The following is a 26,205-nucleotide window of genomic DNA, read 5'->3' as shown; positions in this document are numbered from 1 at the left end:
ATGCAACACTAGAGCAAAATAAAACCAAGATAGGGAAAAAGCAAAGAATCCTTTTCTATTTCGCGCACCTATTAAAATCTATGGAAATAGGTCTAGAAACATGAAAACTACTTTCTATTTCTTTAAAATATCTATCTCTGTACGTTATTATAAATATAAGTACCTTTCAAACAATTAAATGTTCAAATATTTATCTGCCAAACTTTATAGCATGTTTAAAATCTGACTGCTATTCATGCTAACATAATGCCATTTTCTTTAAAACAACTTCCAATAAAAAACTTCATTATAAAAAGTTATCAAAAGGGTTAAAAAAACTATTAAATGTCAAATCTGGCTCAAATATGTAATAAAGAAACAGAATAGGTTTTCTTTCTAAATTATTTAAATCTTTACTGACTGGGAATTGAACCATGAAATTAGAAAAGTGTTAATAGAAGTGTTTTCTAGTTTTCAGGAAAGTTTGAGTACAGAAAGTATCAAGGCAGAATCTTTAACTGTACTAGTTAAAGCAATGGGTTTTTAATCCCAAATACATGGTTTGCACTGATATAAAGGGGTCATAATTAAAATGTTAAATTGGAGATAATAAAAAGTATTACTTCATGAAACTACATGTTCATTATGTATATTTGAGCTATATGATATAATTTTCATTTGGACAAATTTTTTTAATGTTTTGTTTGGCTTTTCAAAGTCCACTAATGTGGACACTCTCAGTAAACAATTAGACTTTTAATAGTTACTCATTTTAAAGTGCTGACATATAATTTTAATTCCCTGTTTTTAAGTGTCTACTTCCTATAGTCTATGGCACAAATAGGTTGAAAGCAAAGGAATGGAGGGTATAAAATTAAGTTCAGTATGAGTGGATTTATGACAGTTTTATAGATTTATTATATATCAGTAATTACCTTGTTTAAATAAAGAATGGAATATACATACCATTTCTTATTATTAATCTAGCTTGCACTACTAATTGGTGAACAAATTATCTATTTGGCCATTTATTAAAATAACTACCAATCACTTTATTTTCTTTCAACTTATTCTAGTTCTGTGTCCTAAATTCTTATTCCTTTCTAATTCAGTCTTTCTTACTACTTTTATGTATTATGTAAGCAACAGTTTGTAGGAATAAATAACTAGAATTTAGAATAATAGGGATCCAGAATGAATGGATTCAGGTGATCTGAATGAAACAGGCTAATAATACCAAAGTTGGTAACACTGTCGAAAGAGATTAGAAAAATGGAAATAATTGTTTACTATAACTCTGGGGGCTATTATAGTTTTTGTTCATTGATCAATCAATAAGCATTTATTAAGTGCCTACTGTGTTGTAGACCCTTAAGATACAAATATAAAAATGAAAGAGTCCCTTCTGGGGGGGCCAACATCCATAGACATACTTCCTTATGGGGCTCATGGAAAACTGGCTCTGGCTGAAGTCAGCAATCATTTATTAGGCATCTACTATTTGTCAGGTATTGGGTTAAGCAAGCTCTGAAGATACAAAAACAAAAGATAAATCAAAAACAACAAAAAACAGTCCTTATCCTCAAGAAGTTCAGAGTCTAATGGGGGAATACATGTAAAAGATTTATACAAATACTGTGGAGAATCAACAGAGGTTTGATGAGGAGAAACAGTTGCTATGGACCAGCACTTAAGGATCGACAATTTGGAATAGTTAGAGGCCATCCTGGGGATTGTCTGTGTGTCAGTCAGCATCTGTTCTGTGCCTTCCAACCACAAGGTCCTAGATGGTTCCCATAGTCTCCATCACTGGGACTGTGTTGAAAATGACTAATGACTAAGAAGAAAGAACTGTCAATTTTGTTGGTTTAAGAAGAAAAAAACTTCCACTCTCATTCTTCCCCGCCCCCCCCCCTTTGAATATGGGGACAGGGCTCTGAAGGTCTCTCTTTTTCTTATAGTGAGGGGGTGAATACTTCTCTCTTTCCTAAGCAGAAATTATCAGTTCCCAGTTATGTTCTTTTCTTTATGTTTTTTATTTTGTCTGTGAGAACAGTGGAATTAAATTAAATTATGGTCCTATTATGGGTAAAACTAGCTTTAATTCAATCTTATGAGGTTGCCTTATCTTTGTTTTGAAAGGGTCAGTGACATCAAGGATAATGTCTTTTCTTTTTAAAATTTTAAGTATTTTTTCCCATATTACATGTCAATACAATTTTTAATGTGTTTTCTATTTTGCAATCCATGTTTTCTCCCTCCCACCCTTTTTCCCCTCTTCAAGACAGATAATATGATATAGGTTGTACATATATTATCACATAATACATATTTCCAGGTTTATAACATTGTGAAAAAAGACACATATTGCTTATAATAGAGAAAATTTATAGAGGAAATAAAGTAAAGGAGAGTATGTTTCAATCTTCATTCAGACTCCATCAGTTCCTGCTAGAGAAGTAGACAGCCTTTTTTATCATGAGTCCCTTGGAGTTAGTTGTCCTGGATCTTTGCCTTGCTGATAATAATTAAGTCACTCACAACTGATCATCATAATCATTCTTGTTATTGTGTACAACATTCTCTTGGTTCTGCTCACTTCACTCTGTATCACTTCATATAAGTGTTTCCAGGTTGTTGTTTTTTTCTGATCATCTTGCTTGTCATTTCTTATGGCGCAGTAGTATTGCATGACAATCGTATAACATAACTTATTCAGCTATTCCACAACTGATGGACATCCCTTCAGTTTCCAGCTCTTTAGCACCACAAAAAGAGCTGCTATAAATATTTTTGACAGGTAAGTTCTTTCCCCCTGTCTTTAATCTCTTTGGGATATAGACCTAGTAAAGGTATTGCTGGGTCAAAGGGTATGAACAGTTTTATGGTCCTCTGAGGAGGGTTCCACCAGACTGCTCTCCAGAATGGTTATATCAGTTTCTAGCTCTACTAGCAGTGTATTAGTGTCCCAATTTTTCCATATCCTGTACAACTTTTTATCACTTTCTTTTTTTGTCATGTTAGCCAGTCTGGCAGGTATCAGTTGGTATCTCAGAGTTATTTTAACTTGTGTTTCTCTAATTAATAGTGACTTGGGGAATTTTTTCATATGATTAAAGATAGTTTTGATTTTTTTCATCTGAGAATTGCTTCTTCACACCCTTGACCATTTGTCAATTCAGAAATGTTTTGTATTCTTATACATTTGACTGAGTTCTCTATATCTGAGAAATGAAGCCATTATTAGAGGCACTTATTATAATTTTTCCCCCAGTTTGTTGTTTGCCTTTTAATCTTGGTTGCACTGATTCTGTTTATGCAAAACCTTTTAAATTTAATGTAGCCAAAGTTATTTTTATCTCATAATGTTTTCTGTATCTTATTTTGACCTAAATTCTTCCCTTATCCATAGGTGTAACAGGCAAACTATTTTGTACTCTCAATTTATTTATGGTATCACTCTTTACTTCTAAATCATATATCTATTTTCACTTTACCTTGGTATATGGCAGTGATGGTGGCTCTATATAGCATGGGTGCCAAAGATGGATGCATGCAGAGCGCTCTCTGTGGGCATTCAGCCACAACCCCACCTCCCACCAAGAGTTTATTATTAGAAAGGCAGAGGGCCTTAGCAGAGCTGCTCCCCTCCCCCTCTTCATCCTGGCTGATGACATTTTTTCACATCTTCTGCCCAGCAGCCCAATGGGAGCACACAGGAGGTAAGGTGGGTGGCTCACAGGCTGCAGAGCTGGAGGGGAACAGATTGCTCAGATCGCTCCCCTGCCCCTCTCTACACTCACTGAGGACATTCCTCTCACTTCACCCACCCAGCAGCTCAATGGGAATGCTTCCCCCCTCCCTTGTGTGGGGTAAGAGGAAGGCGGGGCACATCAAGCATGTGTGTGTGAGAGGAGCACAGCACTCAGTGGGGGTGGGGGGTGGAGCCTGGCACTTCATTTCTAAAAGGTTGGCCATCACTGGCATATGGCATGAAGTATTGGTCTATGCCTAATTTCTGCCATACTGTTTTCCACTTTTCCTAGCAGTTTTGGCCAAGTATTGAGTTCCTCTTCTAAAATAAAAGTTTGTTAAACACTAGGTGACTATTGTCATTTACCATTGCATATTGAGTACCTAATCTATTCCACTGGTCCACCACTTCATTTTTTTTGCCAGTACTGGCTTGTTTTGATGGTTGCTGTTTTATAATATAATTTTAGATCTGGAACAGCTAAGCCAATTTCCTTCATATTTTTAAAAATCAATTTCCTTGATATTCTAGGTCTTTTGTTTTTCCAGATTTTGTTGTTATTTTTTCTTGCTCTAAAGAAGTAATTTTGGGGTAATTAGATTGGTATGGTATGGAATAAGTGAATTAGTTTAGGTAGAATTGCCATTTTTATTATATTGGGTCAGTCTATCCACAAGCAAAAATTTTTTTCAGATATTTAGATCTGACTTTATTTGTGTGAAAAGTGCTTTGTAATTGTGATCATAGAGTTCCTGAGTTTGTCTTGGCAGGTAGATTCCCTGGTATTTTATGCTGTCTACAGCAATATTAAATGGGACTTCACTTTCTATTTGATTTATGTGGGTTTGTTTTATATCCTGCAGTTTTGCTAAAGTTTCAATTAGTTTCTTTGTAACTATATTTAAATTAGTTCTCAAGTAGATTCCCTAGGTATACCATCATATTATTTGTAAAAAGTGATAGCTTTATTGCTTCATTGCCTATTTTAATTCCTTTGATTTCTTCTTCTCTTATTGCTATAGCTAGTATTTCTAGAAATATATTGAATAGTAGTGGTGATAATGGGCGTCCTTGCTTTACTCCTGATCTTATTGGAAAGATTTCTAGCTTATCTCCATTACAGATGTTTGTATATGGTTTTACATAGATGCTATTTGTCATTTTGAGGAATGTTCCATTTATTCCAATGTTCTCTGTTTTTAAAAACAAATGGGTATTATATTTTGTCAAAAGCTTTTTGTGCTTCTATTGAAATAATTCTATTGTTTCTGTTGGTTTTGTTATTGATATGGTTAATTATACTAATTGCTTTCCTAATATTGAACCATCCCCAAATTCTTGCTATAAGATCCATTTGGTCATGGTGTATGAGCTTTGTGATATATTGCTATAATCTACTTGATAGTATTTTGTTTACGTTTTTTGAGTCTCTCTCTCTCTATATATAAAGGTGATGTCTTGACTTGTGTATGAATTGGATTTAGGTGAAGGAGTGTTGCACAAAGTCATCATCCTCACTTTCTCTTCCAGATTCACTGAAAATCAGTAGCAAGACAAAAGTCAGGATGGTTGGCAACCCCATGGGATACAGAGGATGATTGTGGTATTTTTGATGTCTTACTAAGATTTATGTGCCCCTCAGCATCTGCAGCTACCTTCATGGGAGTTGGAACAAAATATTCTTATCTACCCATTCAACCAAGGGAAGATCTTATGTTTGGGTCACATACCTCCCTAATTCACCCATGGTTTGAGGCCTGATAGTTAGTTACCTTTAAGCTGGTCTAGGAATCTATTTTATCAGGCTGTGGTTGCTATGCATGCTACAGCTTCCTGGAGATCGATACCAAAGGTGGATGAATAACCCTGAAGAAAGGCTCAGCTTGCAAGTCCTCTCACCAGAAGTGCTTGTTCTCCCTGAACACTTCATATACCCCATAAGGTAAACACAAAGGCACTGAGAGGTGTGGGTCCTAGATGCTCAAATAAGATGACATTGGAGGAGCCTGCCATAACCAATAAGATGAGTCATGAACAGCTTTCTAGGCTGAAGTCATGGACCTTAATGGAATGGCTGCATTGAGAGTATAGACTGTAGTGAAAATGAAATCTGGTCAGCAGTGCCAGAACATGAAGGCTTTTATGAGTCCTTTGAATATCTCAGGTGTTCTTACATCTGTTTATGAGCACCTGAAAGTTCATTACTATTTCATGTTTTAAGTATTTGTCTATATGCTCCTAACAAGTCTTTTGTGTTTTAAAAACTTCATTTGTGATGGAGAAAATACAATAAACAGTTGTTTTATACCTAAATTTTCTAGAAAAAAATCCTGTTACTTCCTATAAGACTACAGAAACAAGAAATTCTTAAGTTTTGTTTTAAATATTTACTCTGGATTTCTTTTCTGGAATAAGGGCATAATGCACTAGAGCATGAGAGAAAAAGTTTAATGTGAGGTAATAGGGGGAGGGTACCAGCAGCTGTAAATTTTAGAAAACAGTTTATACAGAAAGTAGCACATGAGCTGAATCTTGAAGGAAACTTGGGAGTCAACTTTTAGAGGCAAGTACACTGTAGGCACTGGGGAAAGCCAGAACAAATAAATAGATGGGAAACTGTAGGAAGAAATTTAAGTAACTTTTAATTTCTTATTAGGATTCCTTTAAATAGTTTGATAAACTGTAACTGTGCGATATGAAAAATAAATAATAGTAATAGTGTTGTAAGCCTCTGCAGTATTAAGCGCCTGCACACTTTCCCTTACCTTGTCACACACTTTGGAGTTTGTGACATGGGGAAACCATGTTTCCAGCCCAGCAGTTTCATGACCAAGTCACCCAAGAAAGGGAAAGAGAAAGAGGAGAATGTCCTGGTCATAACTGTTATTAATGGAATCTCTCCCTAAAATCTATTTCATAAACTCTGTTCAGGACTCCTGTCCATAACCCCTTTTGAGTCACTACCTATGCTTATAAAATCTGGAAGACTCAAGAACCCAGAGTCTTGACCAATCTATGTGGGTCTTGTGGGATCCATATTTCTGAGAGGGGTTCAAGTTGCAGAGAGGGGTTCAAGTTGCATCACAGAATTCCATGCCTTTAACTGCCCCCCAGAACTCTAAGAGAGGGGGCAGTTAAAGGCAGTTGGAAGTCAGTTAACTGTCTGGCTATGGAGGATAATCTAGCTTGGTAACTTCTGGGCCAAGATGGTAAGTGGATAAAGATTAAACCCTTTGTGATAATATCTCTCTCTGTATGTATTATTTCCCCACAGGATAGATGAGGTGAGGCTTGATGTCTTAGAAGCAGCCCACTGACTCAGAAGTTAGGATCAACTTCAGAGCCACTAGTAAGAGGAACTTGGCTTATGGAGGATGTGAGTATTTTCCCAAATTACCTGTATCCAGACACAGTTCCTAGATGATAAGGGTTTAATGATATCTGAGAATAGGAAGGGGGAAAATGGTTTAGGAATGATAGGTAAGGGGAAGCTACCTAAAACATATATGTCAAATAAGCAGCCCTTTCCCCCCAAAGTGGGAAATGTATCTTGAATGGCTGACCACCTATCTAAGCCCCTAATAATCTTCTTTCTAAACCTAAACAGCTAAACTAAAGTAGATTGTGGTCTTGCTTGAAGGTCTAACAAAATAAAGCAGCCTTGGCTGTCAGAGACTGAATGGCTCCAGCAGCTACCCAGAGAGTATGTATGCCCAGAGCCAAGAATCAGGACCCTGCAAAAAGGGTGACTTGCTTTTTATACCAGGACTCCAACTGCCTTTAACTGTCCCTCTCTTAGAGTTCTGGGGGGCACTATTTAATTCTGTGATGTAGTTTGAACCCCTCTTAGAAATATGGATCCCACAGTCTGTAGCCCAGGCTTTTATAACTTGCAGCACTTACAATAAAGTTAGTTTTTCTCAGATCTATGCCCAATTTTTTTCTTTTAAACAAAACAGAGTGCTGAATATGAACAACACTAAGAAGGCCAATTTAACTGAAAACTAGGGAATATGGAGACAGTGATATAGGATATAGACTGGGGTTGGTTGAGAAAAAAACTTTTTTGGTGATAAACAATTCATATTTGCTTCAAAAGCTAGGAAGCTACTGGATTTCATTGAATAGGGCAGTTAAGTAGCTACATATGTGCTTTATAATAATCTCTTTAAAATGATGAAGAAAAGAATGGGGATAGGTCTCTGTGCAATCTGTCTACCAGTGACTAAGATAAAGTCTTAGAAACATGGCTGTCATAACTGTAGAGCAGATGAAGTTGAGGGAAATAGCTAATATATTGAATGATAGACAATTCAAAGACATCCCAACAGTATCACTTGAATAAGGTAAACTTAAATCGGAATTAATGTAACATTTCACATTTTGGCTTACAAACCCCTGCCCCCACACAAGTATACTATGAGGGAGGTAAGGCTAGACAACAATTCCTGTGATTTAGGGGATTTTAGTGTATAGCAAGAAAAAAGGGCCATGTTCTTCATAGAATGGTATAAAAGCCAAGAAAGTAACATCAGACCCTACATTAGAGAGACACTGTCCAAAACCACTTAAGTAATCCTTCTAATTGACCTTTCCAGGATCAGACCATATCTGGAGTGTTCTGTGTGTCATGCTTTAGGAGGGATATTGATAAGCTGGAGAGAATCCAAAAAATGACAGCCCTAATAGTAAAGAGCCTCAAGACCCTGCCATATGAAGATTGGTTAAAAGATCTGGTGTTTAGCCTTAAGGAAAAGAAAACTGGAGGGGGGTTAGGACACCATATTTATGTTCAAGTATTTGAAGGGCTATCATGTGGAAGAAGGATTAGATGTGTGAAGAACATGGCTGCTTTTACACTGGGTTTGCATGACCCCAAAGGGAAGAACTAGGAGTAACTGGGGGTTGCAGAGAAACAAATTTTGTCCATATGTAAGGAAAAAAATCCCAACCATAAGATCTATGACCCATTACGAGGAATGCTATAGAAAGAAGTCTTCCAAAAGTGTGGTTTGGATGGAATTGTCTCTGACGTCCCTTCTACCTTGAATCTCTGGAATTGTAATTTGAAAAAAATTCAATAATCCAAAGAAACTGAAATATAGAATCATCTTAACCTTGAATAAAAATAATTGTACCATGCAATTAGGTTAATCATAAACATACACACATACATATAAGTGAAATGTAAAATAAAAACCATCAAAATACCCAGTTTGGTAACTGATAATTTATTAGGCAAGCATTTTATGCCTTGAGACATGGAGTATATACAAAACCTATTTAAGGTTTTGTTTATTTATTTTTGGGAGAGATTTGTCTAAGGATTGTGATCCTTTAAAATGAAGTCATTGAAATGTTTTAAAAATGCATAGAAGAGAATGGAAGGAAGTTTAGAGGGAGAGACAGTCTTGTTGGACAGCTCTGAATTGAAGTATAGAAAATGTTATAAAATTTAAAAATTCAAGCTCTTCTCCTTTGGGCATATTTAAAATATTTCAATAGCTCTACCTTTGAATGTAGTAGAATATTAATGTATCATAAAAATTATGAAGGGGATGACTTTAAGGAAAACTTGAGTCTCTGAAATGAGTCACAGTAAAGGGAAGAGAATTAGGAGAGCTATTTATAGCATAGCATTAACAAAATGAACAAATTTGAAATACTTAAGGATAACTTAATGCTTAATATAATGACCAGTAATGATCCCAGAGAACTGATGAGGAAGAACACTTACCCACCTCCTGACAGAAGTGATGGACTAAATATGCAGAATGAGACACATATTTGTTGAAGTGGAAACAATGGAATTTTTTTATTTGCTTGAGTATGTATATTTGTTATAAAGGTTTTCTCCTCCAATGGTTAAGAGTTAGGGAGAGTAATGTGTAATAGAGAAAATAAATCTTTAAAAATCATTAAAGAAAAATACAAGCTATATTTAACAGTCACAATTTTATAAGCAACCCTTTTTCTGCTTTTTGTAAATGGAAATATTCGAATCTGTCAGGGTCAAAATAACCCCCCCTCCAAAATAGGAATCTAATGTTGAAAAACAACTGAACTTTCTGAGCCTTAAAATACTTTTGTTGATGCATTACTGTACATTACTACCAGCCTGTGTATTGTGTTTGCCAAGAATGTGGCTGCTTTTAGACTTGATTTATACAGAGCCACCATCAAACACTGTGGTAAATATTTTTATTTTTATTTTCATTTCAGTGTTTGGCTACAATGGCAGAACCAAAACTGTTTTTTTTTTTTTTTATCCTGGGACTCCATTCTAGGAGCATAGGGCCACAACCAGTAGGCAATGGGACACACAGTCGCTCAGGGTCACCCAGCTGGGAAGTGTCTGAGCCCAGACTTGAACCTAGGACCTTTCGTCTCTAGGCCTGGCTCTCTATCCACTGAGCTAGCCCAGCTGCCCCTACTTTAGGTTGCAGTTTCTTTAGCAGATGTTTCTTTAGCTAGGGACCGTCCTTGGCTCAGGAGTGGTAAGGGTGGGCAGTAGGGGTCAAGTGACTTGCCCAAGGTCACACAGCTGGAAGTGTCCGAGGCCGGACTTGAACCTAGGACCTCCAGTCTCTAGGCCTGGCTCTCAATCCACTGAGCCACCCAGCTGCCCCTAAACTGTTTTTAAGGATAATAAAATGTTCTTGTGACTAGATTTTTCTGAGTCTCTGGCAAGCTGTAGACCACCTTAGGATGCTTAAGTGAAAGTATTGTGTGCTGTTGTGAATTAAGTGCTGTATTTAGTCATAAATTATTGTCCTAAAGGCCTGAGAGGTGTTTGCATGTTCAATGCCCCACTTTAGGGGAAGTTCCATTTCCTAGCTAGTCTAGAAGCAAAGTCCAAAACAGAAGAATAATCAGAAAACTGGTTAGACTAATTTGTCTAAAAAGGGTAGAAGAAATGGCAGGTTTTGCCAAAGCTGAAAGGAAGGGGCAGCTAGGTGGCTCAGTGTACTGAGAGCCAGGCCTAGAGATGGGAGGTCCTAGGTTCAAATCTGGCCTCAGACACTTGCTAGTTGTGTGACCCTGGACAAGTCACTTAACCCCCAGTCTAGTCCTTGCCACTCTTCTGCCTTGGAATGAATACACATTATTGATTCTAAGACAGAAGGTAAAGGTTGTTAAAAATTTTTTTAAAAAGCTGAAAGGAAATGTTTTGCATATTAACTATTATCTCTACAAGGTATTGTTCTGACCACTCTACCCTCATCTCGAACATTATTAGATGTAGCTTTTTTAAAAGCTCAATTTTGTACTAACAGAGATCCAGATCTACATTTTTATTTCTTCCTCTCCACTAAATGTTTTCTTCTTTAACATCAATGTTAGGGTTAGGGTTAGGGTTAGGACTGAGTTTGGGGTTGGGTAAAATGAATGTTTTCCCATTCTTTTTTCACTTCTGAAGTAATAGGGAATTGGGACAACTATTGGGATATTGGTCTTAACTGAAAGTAGGGAGGAAAAAAGACATGTATGGACAATCTTTAAGCAAAAATGCTAAGCTTCTTAAATGTTTTTAACAAAGTACATCAATGAGTTTGTGCATAGGATAGTTCTGAATTACTACTTTTTTCATGAACAAACGTATTTGATGATGAAAATGAGGATGATCCTTCAATGAAGTTCTACTCAAAAGTGAATATAACTTAAGTTTTCAAAGGTCATACCAAAAGAGCATAAATTTTGGAAAATCCTACTGAACTGGAAGAGAACTGAATGTAGGCTAGGCCACAGGATGTCCATGCCTTTCATCTTAACCTTTGAAGTCAAATGAAAAAGGTAAATCACCAGAGGGTTAATGAATTTTGGCAGGGTTGCATGAATTCACCACCATGAAGAACTTGTACTAGGATTAAGTCATGGAGGGTCTCTTCATTTCAATCCTAAAATAATTTAATAAGGGCCTATGTACTATGAGATATACTTCATAAATATTATTTCACTTTACCCTCACAACAACCTTGTACAGTGTCTTATCTTCATTTTACAATTGAAAAACTGAAGCAAACTTAATTAAGTTTGTTAATGAAGTTCAAATGACTTACTCAGGATCACAGAATTTGTGAAAAGTCTGAGGGTAGATTTTAACTCAAGTCTTCTTGACTCCAAGTCCAGAGCTCTATTACTGCATTACCAGTTCCATCTCTGGAAATACAGGCAAAAATAAAACAGTTCCTATAATTAAAGAGCTTATATTTTACTGCAGCAAGTAACATATACACAAATAAGGATGATAAAATGAAAACTGATAAGGAAAATAACTGGGAAGTGAGACAGATCAGAGAAAGTTTTTCAGAGCAGGTGAATCTGGAAATTTGGAGATGAGGAGGGAATGCATTTCAAGCAGGGAGAACCTCTCATACAAATGCATTAAAAATAGTGTCTAGTTTGAAGAACAGCTTGTGGCCCAGTTTGCCATAATTTAGATTTTCCTAATGGGTATGAAATTTATGTGTATGAAATGAGACTTAAGGTCAAATGAGAACTGAATTGTGAAATGCTTAGAATTCTGTGGATTTGTATCTTGTTTTCTGGGTAATAGGGAGCCATTAAAGATTTTTCTCTTGTTGGAAGAAATATTCACATTTATAAAAATCACATTTTAAAATTTTGATGTAAAGAGAATTATGTTGATTTGCTTTTTAAAAGGAAAGGGGTTATCTCACAATAAGGGTTTGGACCCTGAGGAGAACCTTGACCAAAAAGGGTAAAATTGTGATAATTCTATATGATATGGTGTGCTCTGAAGTGCAATTCAATTATGTAGATGGTAGCCTATGTTTTAAAAAAATGTTTGCCTGGTAATGTTGAATTAATGTGATTCATGGAATACCACTGAAGTTGAAGATCTCCCAATGAAAAGTGGAGAGGTTAATGGGAAGCAGGATTAGAAGGTAATATAAACGAGGGATTTCACAGGAGAAATCACATAAAGAATGTCATCAGAGAAATATGGAATGGAAAAAATAAGTTGATCATATATTAAAAATGATTGATTGAGAGGAGGGAGCTAGGAGACTCCGTAGATTAGGAACTAGGCCTAGAGATGGGAGGTCCTGCATTCAACTCTGGCCTCAGGTATTACCTAGCAGTATGACCCTGGAAAAGTCACTGAACACCCACTGCTTCACCCTTACCATTCTTTTGCCTTGTAACCAGTACACAGTATTGATTCTAAGATGGAAGGTAAAGGTTTTAAAAAAATGATTGTTAAACATAAAAGACAGAGCAGGGATTCTTAACTTTATTCTATCTTGGCCCCCTTTGTCAGCATAATATTAATGAATTCCTCAGAATAATGTTTTTCAATGCATAATTCAATACATAAGTTTATAAAGAAAATCAACAATAGTGAAATACAGTTTTCAAAATATTTTTCAAAAATTTGCAAACCCTCAGGGTTATGAGTCTCAAAACTAGACAAATCATCTCAAGCGTCCCTTCTTCCTCTAGACTCATTAACCTTCATTTTAATTGCAATTCTCATGGTAGAGAATATTCTTGGAATACAAAAGTCCACTTGAATGCTTCAGTAAATATCTGAAAATGAACATAATTTAAAACTTCATGTTTAGTAACTATGGATCTTGCACTGATTCCAGAACATAATTCTGAACCTCTATAGTGTCATGAGTATAAAAAGTCAGAGGACCACGAGATTCAGTTTTACATGAGAGATTACAGTGTGTACAGTACAACTGTTTCATTTAGATGAGCAAACTGAGGTTTAAGTAAAAGTACATGATTTGCCCACACATACAAACTGAGTAAAGAACAAAGCTGTGATCTAAACTAAGGCGCCGACACTTCAAATCTAATATCCCCAACTAATATCTCATATTGCCTTACTCCTAAACCTAGGTTGTAGTAGTATCAATTTATACAAGTCTTTAAAAAAAATAAAAGCAACACACAAACGCCCTTAATCTCTGAAGCTCAATTTGTTTTTTTTTAAATATTTGATTCTCTTCTTTAAAAATAAAAGGTAATAAGAGAATTCCAAATGATTAAAAGTGTTTGTTACTTGAGTTCTGTTAATTGCTTTTAAAATTAGGGTATACCCTTTAACATTAATATGTTCTTACACCTGAAAACAATTAATCCCTATAATATTTACTGTAAACAGTTATGAGAACAAAGGAAATATCCACTCTCCTTACAAAAGAATAATTGCTTAAAATATCACTTAAAGATAAATTTTTATTATGTTAATATGAAACAATTATTTACTTTTAGTTATACACCTACTATGTAAATTGCTACACTGACATTTATCAAATTTCTTCTAAACAAAGGGCTTGATTCTATATGGTTTAGGGACAATAGTTTTATATTTAAATTATTTTTATTATTTTAAGGTTTGAATAATAATTGTGATACTATCTCAACCACTTTAGTGGCAAAGAAAATGGAACACATATTCACAAGATTATTCTATTCATATTTATTATTTGTTATTTTAAAAGTGATCAGAAACTAAGTTACCATGAATGAATACCAAGTCTGGTACAAGTATGGTCTGAACACTTACCTTTTTTAAGTTCCTGTACAATCTAGCTATGACTTAAGCTTGCTAGCCTCATCTCTAATTATCCCACTACATTCCAGTCAATCCCGTTGAATATATTCTGGATCTATCTACTTCTATTTAATGCTATTCCCTATATTGGATATATGTTCTTCTTCCACTGGCATCATCCCTGGGGGTTTACACAATATCCACTCCTCATTATCTTGCAACACTTGGTAGATGTTTATTGAAAGGTCAACTGAAATGACACTTTTCTGTGAAGTGCGTTCCAACACCAACTATATATTTTTATTTTTGTACATCTGATCACCTCTTCTGTATTGCAAGTTTCTTCAAGCAAGTAGTTAGGTATGATTTAACTTTGTATTTCTCCAGTGCTTACTCAGTTCATTGCAACTGTACACAGCAGCAGCTTAAACTTTTTAGGAATGAATGAATAGACCTTTATGGTAGGTCACACTTTTATTCTTCAAGTTTCTCCTTTTCTTAGCAGAGCCATGAAATGTTTTTCATCTGGGAAACTTTTTCTTTTTTATGTAAAAATAACATACCAAGCCCTTAAAACAACAACTTGTCAGAATGGATCCATTTTTATGAGTATAAGTTTGTTATTAATTCATTAAATGTTTATTGATACTAACAACTATATTTTACCACATTCCCAGCATTGTGAACCCAAATAACTAGAAACCCAATACCACAGACAATTACTTTGGCTTGTAAAAAATATTAAACATATGTGTTACTGCAAGGCAGGATATTTCTTGTAAGTTACCAAAAACACACTTTGCTCTTGGGGAAAAATATGATTTAAGGATATGGTAATAAGTTCACAGTTCCTTTGTGTTGTATTTTAAAGTTTGTTTCTAAAACATATTTCATCTCTCTAGCACAATTCTATGACCACAAGATGCCAACTTCAATAATGTATTTTTGAAATGGAAAAAATCTCAATTACTTTGATGGGCTATAAAAAAAAGAGAAACTCTCAACATTAAAGTTTAGTGCCTATTATAACAAAGAAACAGCAAAGAATGACTACCCAGCAGTTTTAAAATTTAAAACCACCTAATCATGTTTCTTCATCTACATTTCTAAGTGCTAATAAGACTTTTCTAGTAACAATTGATTTCTCAGGGAAAAATATTCTTGGAAAGGACAGAAGACAAAATTTTCTGAAGTCAAGTAATATTTTCCTCTAGTCAAAAGGAGGTTCTTTCTTCTTCCTTAGAACATTTATAAGTGTAAAAAAAAAATTAACAATCCCTGCTTCTTCCTGTTTTAACAGAAGCTAGAGTGTGTATATATATATATATATGTGTGTGTGTGTGTGTGTCTTGTGTGTGTATATATACAAGTGTGTGTATAAATATTATTTATAGCACATACTTTTGTCTGCTGTTTTCCAAATATAGCTTTTCAATTATCTTCACAGAGAGGCATGGTAATATAGTGGATAGGGAATTGGTCTTAGAACAGGAAATATTGGGTTTGAGTCCCACCTCAAATACTAGATAATAATGTGTAGCCCTAGGCAAATAACAAAATGAAGCATGCAACACCCTAAAGCTATAGGTTATAGAGGAGTTGATTTCAAGAAATGAGATATAATATTTTTGGGATAAAAATAGAAAGTAAAAAGGATGAAATGTGATTTGATAAAATTGGAATTGATCAGATATGGAAACATCCTACTGGCATTTATCAGTGGAATTAGTAGGCAGAAAACCCTGGGAGTGGCTGTGTGGGCTTCGGTCTCAACCCCAGAGATTCCCCTAACCCACAGCAGGGGGTTAACCACTGACCAAAGAAAGACTTCAGGAGTCCAAGCATGTGCATCAGCTCGTGCTCTGTCCCAGGCTGCAGCACTGAGAAAGGAGGATGCACACTAATAGCTGAGGGGCTGGGATCCTGTTTGCTGTGGTCACCTCAAGGAAGGGTGGAGCCCCTGGCTGCTGCCACTATGGGGAGGTGAGCTGTCTGCTTGCAGGAGCAGAACTGCTGTGGGGGAGAGGGTTCTGGTTGGAGCACCTGAGGTCAATCACAGATTGGGGCTTGAGTGGGGAGACTATATCTGACCTTGTATTATAGAAACTGGAAGAACTAAATAGGGCCCCCAAAATGAGAAACACAAAAAATCCTGAAACCTGATGTACAGTCTCCCACACCTTAGGAAACCCAGGACTCTAGCATAATGCTAATAATTAAGTCTATTGGTTTGGTCTCTAAAATTAAAAAAAAAAAAGCAAGCAAAAGAGAAAGAACTCAACTATATATATACCTATTATGGGGTCAGAAATTCCTGAATTCAAACTAAGAAGACAGTGAAGTAAAAACAGCAACTTCTAAAATTACAAAGAAAATGGTCACAAGCTCAAAAAGATCTTTTGGAAGAACGTTTAAAAGACTTCAGAAAGCAAGTAAAGGAGGTTGAAGAAAAATTAGAAAAAAATAAAAGCAATTCAAGAAAATAAAAAAAAAATGATAGAATTAGAACATCCAAATGTTAAAAAAGATCCTGAAACTCACAGAAAAAAAAACTCTAAGATTATACAAAGAGAAGCTTCCTAAGGAATAACAAAGCAAAACAGAAAATCTTACTATAAAAATAACTGACCTGGGAAACAGACCAAGGAGAGACAATATAAGAATTGTCAGACTCCAAGAAAGTTAAGATCCAAAAAAAGAGTATATACACCATATTCCAAGAAATCATCAAGGAAAACTTTCCAAGAATTCTAGAACTAGAGGGTAAAAGAGAAATTGACAGAATTAACTGATCACCACTCCAAGAGACCCCAAGATGAAAATGCACAGGAACATCATTCCTAAATTCCACAGCTCCCAGGTTAAGGAGAAAATACTACAAGAAAAAAAAAACAATTTAAATACTGTGGAGCTACAGAGAGAATAACAAGACTTCGTTTCAACATTAAATAAATGAAGGGCATGGAAGTATTTCAATGAGCAAAGGAACTCTATTTACAAATGAGAATAATATATCCAGCAAAGTTAAGCATAATTACACAGGGGAAAAAATGAAGATTTAACAAACTAAAGGAATTTCAACTATTCTTGGGGAAAAACTCAGAACTCAGTAGAAAATGAGTGAGTTAAAAAACAAATCATAGAAACAATAAATAATTTCATTGAAGAGAATGATAATAATTAGACAATATACCAAAACCTACAGGTTACCAAATTATATGAAAACCTCAGAATTCCTATAAAAAACCATTATGAATTCCAGAATAGATGAACAAATATATATGTATATAACATATATGTGTGTATATATGTATGTATATATATATATGTATATTTCTTACCTTCTATCTTAGAATCAGTATTGTATATTGTTTCCAAGGCAGAAGAGTGTTAAGGGTGAGATATGTGCAAGGGGGATATAACAAAAGGAGCCAGAGAAGGAATTGCTGATACTTGGTGACAGTTGAGACAGGAGAGTTCTCTGGGAGAGGAGAGGAGAGGTCTTCGGGCAGAGGACTAGGAAGAGAGAGGAGGAGGACATCCCAGCTCAGATCCAGTCCTGAGGGCTTCCTGAGGATCTTTCTTTGGAAATTGAAACCCTGATTCCCTGATCAAAGCCATTCCATCGCATCTCACCCATCAAGACTTCAACCATTGAGTTAGCTAAGTTTTTGGACTCCAATTTCGGAGCCATCTCTTAGTCTCCTTCACCCATTACCCAACCTTGCTGAGAGACCCCCTTTCAGTCAAAAGTTACAATGATATAAAAAGGGTTGAAACAGAAAACTAGAAATAGAAACAGAAAGAGAAGGGGTGGGAAAAGAGGCTTGAGAGTGGGAACCCCCAAAGGTTCCCTTCTGAGTGAGAGACCCCAAAGAAATAGAGAAGAGGGCACCCCAAAATCCCTCTGCCCTTCACCCCTTTCCCCAATCCCTGAATTGTGAATAATAAAAGCCATTCATTAGTCAGTTCCCGTTCCAGAGTGCCTGAGAGACTATGAGGGAGAGGGGAACCACAGCTTGGTCTGGCTGCCTCAATCTTGAAGCCAGACCACCTGCTGTGAAATTAACTGACCTAGGGGGGAGGCTTGTGTGAACCCCGCACTCATTCAGAATCAGATTGGGGTACCCCATACCTCATCTTATAGGGAAGTCTTGCCCCCAACTCCTGTGGAGCGGCATGACCATCCAGGTCACCCAGTTTTGGGGTGACACCCCCTTAAAGTCTCCCAGTGTATATTTGGTGCTTGGGGAGAGCTAGAAGAGAGAATCATCACATAGACTCTCTCTCTCCCTTCTATCAAACATTGGTTACAGGCTCCCTTTATTATTACAAGGGCTAGGAAATGGGGGTTAAGTGACTTGCCCAGGGTCACAAAGCTAGGAAGTGTCTGAGGCCACATTTGAACAAAGCACCTCCCATCTCTATGCCTGCTTCTCTATCCACTGCACCACCTAGCTGCCCCTAAATAAATATATGTTTAAGAGCCAAAGACATTCATAAAACAATAAAATTCATTACACATGAAAATTATGCTTGAATAAGGGCACTGCCAAGTAATCTAATAGCTCAATAAGTACTTTGTTGAGTTGAATTGGCATTTTGGGAAACATAATAACAAGGGACTGACTTACACCAAGAAAACATATTTTTTACTAAAAGTTTTGTGCTAGTACTTAACCAAATTACAAACTAATTAGATTTTTACTGAATATGCTAAAAATATATGCAAATCTCTTGGAAAGACTTTTTTTTTTTTTTTTGCATTGCCAGCCAGCTTACTGAGTCATCCCAACCACTGTTGCAAATGGGCTTTTGGTGAATGGCAATGAGTTCTTACCCAGTAAGCTGCATCAGCATTTGTACCTTTTTAGCAGACCTATGTGCGAGGATGCAATATTATATTCTTATTACTTCAGTAATTCAAAGGTGACTTTATAGGCACAGGAGCTCCCTCTACTTTTGCAAATAGCATTCACATGCCTATTAGAAGGTGTTATGTTGATTTGTTAGCTGGTAAAGAGATGGCCTAAGGTCCTGTGATGGTATGAGGACCTGAGCTGAGAGAGTGAGAATGCCTAGGTGAACACCAAAACCCCACAGGAATATTTGAAACTAAACTAAACACCCAGCTCCAATACAACAGTGTCCCAGGAATAAGTGATCAGATGAGAAGCTGCTGGGTTAGATCACACAGCTTCTTTGATTGCCTATCCTGGCTTCAAAGCTGATGGATAACGCTATTGCCTGCGGTTTAACTTTAGTTTGACCAATCCCTTTCCCTCAGATACCCAAGGATATAATCAACGATCCTTAGGACAATGGTGACATCCACCTAAGTAAGTTTTAGCATTTAATAATAACAAACTTAGGGAAAGGGAACAGGGTTGAAGGAAAGAGGTGTCAGGAAAGCTTGACTAAAACTACCCATGATCAGGTGTTGTCAATTAAAGGGAATCAGGTTTGAGACCGTCAGCTGGAGAGGTTTGTCCTCTCTGTAACAACCTGGCTAGGCCAGGCACCTTGGCCTGAACCAGACTGTTTGAGTATTGATGTTATTCCTTCCTTGATGGTCAGTTGATTGAATGTAAAGCACAGCTTTACACAGAAGTTGAAGGTGTTGTAGCAACTGGAACTAAGTTGAATTGGTTTGACCTACCCAAATCCCAACCAACCTCCCCAAGTCCCTTCTCAGGACTGAGAGAGCTTCTTGTTCAAATCTTACCTTTTTATAGTTCTGCCAGTAACTGCTTCTCCTTGCTGGCTCATGGCAATCTAGGTTGGTTCCAAATTCTAAACTGCTGAGTGTCACTCATCCTGCTCTTCATTTTGCAGAGCAAAAATGATATTACAAAGGTCTTCATGAAATGTTACAGGCCAAACCATAAATCATCAGCTTCTCGAGGGCAGAGTTCCTTCTTGTCTTTGTATCCACAGTGCCTGGTACATAAATAAGCTTGTCGAGTTGAAATGAAGCATTTAGCAGTCAGCTCTCTGGGCATGAGCCTGTTCAGACTTGGCTACGATGATCTGTGGATCCTGGGCTTGTACTCAGAATCTTTGCAAGCTGCTAAAACCTACCATATCTTATACTTCACTAGCAAGACATTTGATTACCTTCATGTGATGAGGCATCAGAGTGGGATTTTAGTGAATGACTTTTCATTATGACTTTTACTCTTTGAAAAACTGTCATGTTGAATTTGTTATATTATTAAGTGATTTGGATAATTCTTAAACATTCACAAGGAGAGTTGGCTCCTAAAACCAAACCAAACCAAACCAAAAATTTAAAAATATCTATTCCAGAGGTTCTCAATGGAATATCTATTGGGCAAGTCACTTCATTTTTTGGGGCCCTACATCCTCTTCTTTAAAATAAAAGGTTTCCATTAGATCAGGGTTCAGCAAACTATAACCCATAGCTTGCTGACTGCTTTTGTATGGCCTGAAGTTAAAATGATTCACATTTTTAATTAAAAAATATAAAAACCATTTTTAGGTTGTAGGTTATAGAAAAATACATAGTGGGCCACTTTTTGTCTTTACTGACTTCTAGTCCAGATAATGTCTAAGGTAATTTTAAACCTCAAATTCGATGTTCGTATACATCCCTTCTACTGCTAAGTTATTGTCAGATGCTTTGGTGAGGCATAATTGCAAAATATGATGAAAATATTCAGAAGTGGACATTTTCAAGTACTTGAATGGCTGTCATGTGAAAGATATAAAGACTTGTTTCTATTCAGTTTCAAAGTACAGAAACCTCTTTACTGAGAAAGTTCAATTCATCCCTGGACTTCCCACATTATAAGCCTTTCCCTCCAATTGCCTGCTCCCTCCCAAACCTTCCATTTTAAAGACACCCAGGCCAGCCATTGCTTCATTTCTCTTTGGGATGCTCCTAACTCTCTGGACAAAGTCCTCCTAGGTCCTTGAGTCAGGTACCTTCATTTATTCCCATTCTCACATTTTCTGTTTATTTTTAAATATGTTGTCTTCCCCCATTAGAATATAAGCTCTTTGAAGGCAAGAATTTTCTTTATGCTTATATTTGTAAGCATTGCTTGGAATATGGTAAGCAACACTTAACAATGTTTGTTGACTAGGATGACATTTCAAGATTAACTTTGTCCAACACTTTAAAATTCACATGACCGTCCCTTAATAATACCCATTAGATGTTGGTAAACTTTGGTAGATAAAAGAAATTTGAGAGGAATGGGAATGTTGGGAAGTGAAGAGAGAACAGGTAGGGGCAGACTCACAACATTCAAGAATATGCAGGGCCTGGTGAAGGGTTTACATCTGAAATGGAAATCTCTGTGAAGCTGATGAAAAAAGAGAGAAGATATGGTCAGAGTATCTGACTAGGGCAGTGATAGGCAAACTTTTTAAAGAGGGGGCCAAAGGAAAGGAAATGCTCATCTGTGAGTCTGTTTCTAAAGCAACTCTTTTGAAGTTTCATTGTAGTATATCCTACTCATTGTATTTGTCAGATTAGGAATGATGTTGCCAGGCTGGATAGAACATTTCAGGGGGCCACATCTGGCCTGTGGGTCGTAGTTTGCCCATCCCCATCACTGGACTAGGGAAATTATTTAGCTGTTATCAAAGCAATAGAAACTATAAAAATAATGAATAGAATAGTATCTGTCTTCTAATGTGAAGGAATGCCAAAGTTGACAAGAAAGAAGCATTAATGTTCTGGGGCTTTATAATTGTAGAGGAAAATTAAGAATACAACTATTTAAGCTTTGATAATTTCTTTCAAGTTTTCTACAAAAAGAAAAAGAGATTAATTTTATAATTGTACATGCTTAGAGGTGTGCTGGTAAATGTTTAACAACAACCTATCCAAAATAATGTACACATGAAACACTTTTAAGTTTAATCTGCAAATTTAACATTTTCTTCATCACTTTCTTAAAGCTAGACAGCCAACAAAACAACAACAACAAAAAATGATTTCTAGTATTTGGCAATATTTGACGTATAAATGCTCACATTGAAAACTTAACAACTGTCCCTCAAAATCTGTTATGAGCAGACTCCAACATACCCTGGCATGTCCTCTTTTATAGGCTATAGGTTCTATGGGTACTGTCTTCACCAACCATTCCAAATACAATTGCTCTAGAATACCAGGCCTGGAACCTGCCATGCCTATTTCCCTTTTTCACTCTAGTCATTCCCATAATTTTTATACCTTAATCATTCTTCACCAGACATTTCTTATCTCTTACAATCCTGCCAGAGCTATCAAAATACCCTAAACTTTAATGACCATCCAATGTCATAAACTAAATGTCTGACACTGAGAACATCATTTAATCATCTTGGGCTTCACGGATTTACCTTTAACTTACAGAAAGAGAAGTTAAGTTCCATACCTATTATAACATTTATGATTCTCTGATCTCAATTCATATAATTTAAAAAATATATCCCCTTCATTAAAACTTCTGTCCAACTTTAATATACATACACATATAATTGACCATCAGTCTTCCAAAACTTAGGACTAAAAAAATTATTTGGGTTGACTGTTAGTCTCTGAGAATCCACCCATAAAAAATACTAGGTTTAGGGCAAAAAGAACAACAATAGTTTGGCTTCAAATAAAATTCACAATGTTCACCCTTTAATAACATTTTTCAATCTTGGAAATCATTACTGTGTTTTTAATGGGATCTGACACTGCAGTAGAGAGCAATCTCTCACATCTGTGTAGGAGAAATACATTTTATTTTAATTTAATACAAGTTATTTTTATACCATTAAATTTTAGAAATTATTTATCTCATTGTGAAAAGTGAAAACTGGAAGTTTCCTTTGAAAAATGGCCAATTTTATGTTTTGTTTTGTTTCTTATTAAATTCTTATGTGTAGTTAGAAACTTTAGAAACTGTAATTATGAGAACCAGAACACAAATTTAAACCTCTTAGAAGACATTTGATTGGCATGATAAATAATTGGTATCTTTCCAATGTAAACAATAAATCTTTTCTTAAACAAAGATTGTGTGAATCTTCATTTATCTTTTATGACAAGGGAGCAAAGGTTGTGGTTTAATGAGTGGAAAGAAGCAAAAAGGTTGGTTTTAAAAGCCTTATAGGTCAAATGTCTGACATCGGAATATTAAAAAAAAACAAAACCCAACCCTCACTCACATGATAATTACTATTTTAGTCAGGCCACCAAAGGCCAGCAGTAGCTTCAAACAGGAAAAAACCCCCACCATAGTTAGTAATATAAAGACAGGCAGTAGAAATTACAATATCCTTTTAAATGCATTCACTAAGCATTTTAATAGGTTTAACTGAGGTAAATTAAAAAAAAATAGTAATTCTGCAGTTAGGGAAGCAGACAACAGACACTGACATTGATAAATAGCCTAGAAAAAGAACAAATGCTTTCATTTTACATATGCATTGATTCCCTCTCCTCCTCCTCCTCCCAGGGAAGACCTCTGCAATTAAAAAGGTTCTTCATAGATCCAAAGATTTAATGTATCATTATTCCAAGTAGGATTTGATACTTTATTTTAAAGTGGATCCTTAATGCACTGATGCCTGTGATATTCATTACACTGGTAAAAAATCATTAGTCTCCACAAAATTATTTTTAAGTTGATTGAAATGTTTTATAAAAGACTGTCAAATTGCTCTGGCAAGAATCTCCTTGGTTCTCTCCCCAAATTGAGATGACCAAAGAAATAGTAACAATAGTAGTTGCAGAGTTTTCAGACCAAGTGTTAATGTAGTGGGGTCCTAGATTTGTTTCAACACACATCTCTATTTAAAAAAAAAAGTTTTTCTCCCTTCGTTTTCCTTTGATATTCCACTCCGATCTCGGATAATTCTATTTTAATTCAGCTTTCCTGAATGGGGACTTCCAGCTCCTGGTGCCTTACAGAAGACTGACTGCATGAATAATAATATACACAAATAAATACCCTTTCAAGTATTTAACACTGTTCTAACACAATAAAAAATGATTCAAAACTGAACATGTTGATTTCAGAACACATAGCAATAATTAATTTTTATGTTCCTATAAAGCATTTGAAGCAGTTTGATATGTTTTTCAAATATTACTTGATCTCTGGAGAACAAGAAGGAATAGCTTGAAACTGTAATGAGTTGGACAAAGTCCTGCTCAAAGAATAGACTTCTAACTAGGTTCATGACTAAAAACCTCAACCTTGGGAATGATTTATGGATGATATGTATTTACTTTTCTATCTGCTCTGGAAATCGTAGGTCCAATTCTTTTAGCAGTCAGTAAAGTCAGTGTCTGTAGGAAGTCCTCAAGGTTCCCTTACATCTCTAAAATATTCTTTGATCATGATTCCTATCATTCCCATGTTAAAAAAATCTGGCATAGGGACATGTTCCAATGGTAAACTAATAAAATAAGAGCAAAGCTAGGAGGGACCACTGTATAATGGAAAAAGCACTGGGTTTGGAATCAGGAAGACTCAGGTTGGTTTATCTACTAGCTACACGATCATGAGAAACAGTTATTTGTCCACTGCCTCAGTTTCTTCCTCTGTAAAATGAGGGAGTTGGATTAGATACCTCTCAAGTCCCTTCCACTCTAAGGACATGATTCTGTAATCCAATATTCCTAAGACTCCATTTACCTTGTCATTTTTCAAAAGGCCCATAAGCAATTACTCAAATATTAAAATGTTGCTCTATGGTGACACTTGAAAGAATATTTTTCTTATGCTTCCATGTACAAATGTTAGCTGACATGAAAGACCAATTAATGATGTGTTGTCATTTCTGATACAAATTTACAAGTAATGTACCTGATTTCTAGCTATGACACTATCCCCTGATATCTGTCTGGATATCTGTATTCTCCTCTGGACATTAAAAGTTCTAAGAATCATAGGATTATTGAATTAGAGGGTGAATGGACCTAAAGCCTCTAATTCCAATATTGTCATTTTGCTGGTGAAGTCTGGGTCTCAGAGATTATGTGACTTATTCAAGATCATGCAGATAGTGTCAAAGCTAGAATTCAAACTCAGAACTTCCACATCTAAATCAGAGTCAGCTAAGTTGTACACTGAGCCTGGAATCAGGAAGACCTGAATTAAAATCCTTCCTCAAACACTGACTAGTTATATGACTCTGGGCAAGTCGCTTAACTTTTATATACCTCAGTTCCCTCAATTGCAAAAGAGGGATAATAATAGCATTTACCTTACAGAGTAGTTGTAAGGATCAAATGAGATAATATTTATAAAGCACTCTGCAAAACCTAACCTACTAATAGCTACTGGATGTCACTAGAATCTTTGCCAATATCCAAATATCTCATATCCAATCAGATATGAGAAACAGTGAGAGGTTACTGAGTTTATGTATATTATAACAGAACCTCATCTATAATGTAATCTATTACATAGACCTTAAAGGTGGTATTATATTGATATTCTGCTATACATTCACAGGAGTCATATTTTCCCCCTAATGACTATCTACATTAATCCTCCACATCCACTCCCTATGCCAGTCCACATAAAGGGATAAGGAGGAGGGCAAGAGTTAGCTTCATATGAGTATTTCCTTGTTAGAAATACAGTAGAATCTCTACAACTCTGAAAATTGTAGAGATTCCACCAGTAAAAATTCTAGAGACCAGACTTTATATATATATATGTATATACACTTGCATTGCTGAGATCCTTTCAACTCCTAACAAAAGAAAAGTGTCAGTTAAAAGAAAGGACAAGTGGAAATGAGTAATATATGAGTTAGTTTTTAAAACTATTTCATCAATTCCTCATCATAAGCCTGCCATTCTCCATTTTAAATTACTGCAGCAGAATGTCTGTCAGGAGGTAAAATTAGGGTTAACTGGAGGCACCACTTGGTGAGAAACAGCTATACAAATATGTACATGTAAAAAATATACCTG

Source organism: Gracilinanus agilis, chromosome 1, assembly GCF_016433145.1.
Source record: "Gracilinanus agilis isolate LMUSP501 chromosome 1, AgileGrace, whole genome shotgun sequence".
NCBI classification, from domain to species: Eukaryota; Metazoa; Chordata; class Mammalia; order Didelphimorphia; family Didelphidae; genus Gracilinanus; species Gracilinanus agilis.
Note: the sequence above shows the minus strand (reverse complement) of the source record.